The sequence below is a fragment of the Octopus bimaculoides genome, chromosome 30 (genome assembly GCF_001194135.2).
Source record: "Octopus bimaculoides isolate UCB-OBI-ISO-001 chromosome 30, ASM119413v2, whole genome shotgun sequence".
NCBI classification, from domain to species: Eukaryota; Metazoa; Mollusca; class Cephalopoda; order Octopoda; family Octopodidae; genus Octopus; species Octopus bimaculoides.
In genome coordinates, this window is record NC_069010.1 from 4,951,462 (window position 1) to 4,952,562 (window position 1,101).

Consider the following 1,101-nt stretch of genomic DNA (forward strand, 5'->3'; position numbering starts at 1 on the left):
AACCAATCACTGACAAGTATTCAGTTGTTTACATTTACTCCTTTGGCTGATTAAGCCATAGCTTCGTTTTATGTGCTTTTTTCATTTTCTTTTTTTTTTCTTCGTTTTATTTGCTTTTTTCTTTTTAAATTTGCTGTTTTACCCTAACCCTAACCCTAACCCTAACCCTAACCCTAAAAAAGATCCCCTAAGTGTCATTGTTATGAGTATTAGTGCAATTACAAAAAGTAACGGAGAAAATGAATCACCTTGTAAGATTCCCTTTTTAATATTAACTTCTCCAAGGAATACATTACTTGAGTACAATTTGGTTTTCCACTCTTTCATGCTATGCATCAGAAAATTTGTAATGTTGTCAGCAACACCAAACATCTGCAGGCATTCAACGATCCAAGAATGAGGCATCATATTGCCTTCTTAAAGTCAATCCAAGCCATAGACATGTTTGTATATTTTTTTACAATGCCTCAAAACTTTTATCGATGACCAAGTGATCCTTGGTACCATGAGAACTCCTCCTACATTTTTGTTCCTTTGGTAGTATTTCTTCTTGTACCAGGAAAGTGTATGTCTTTGCAACACATATTCCAGTGAGTATCTTCCAGATTATGTTTAGGCATGCTATGGGACGGTACTTTCCCACAATATTCCCCCTTTCTTCTATCTTTCATTACAAGGGTTCATTGTAGAACGTTCCTGTTCCTCATCCTTAACAGCCCCCTCATCATTCCCCTGGTCCTACTGTCTACTCTTCTCCCTGCTTTCAACTCCTACCTCTCTGTTTTCAACTCCGACCATCCGCAGGGTCTCTCAGACTCTCACTAGTCCAAGATATTTCTACTCCAGTTAAGTAACCCTTCCTCCTAATCACTCTCACTTGACTCATTAGTTTATATTCTGTCATTGAACACATGTAATAACTTCTAAAATACGAAATTTTGTCAGAAAGGTTGAAAGTGAGAAATAGCACCAGTATACGAAGTTTCAAACTGTATAGTTAAAATATAACAATTTAAAAACTCAATAAGCGAAACTGAAGAGATCCAGCATGCATTCTTTCATTCTTTTGAATGGGAAGCAATTTTTTTTTAAGCAACAAGA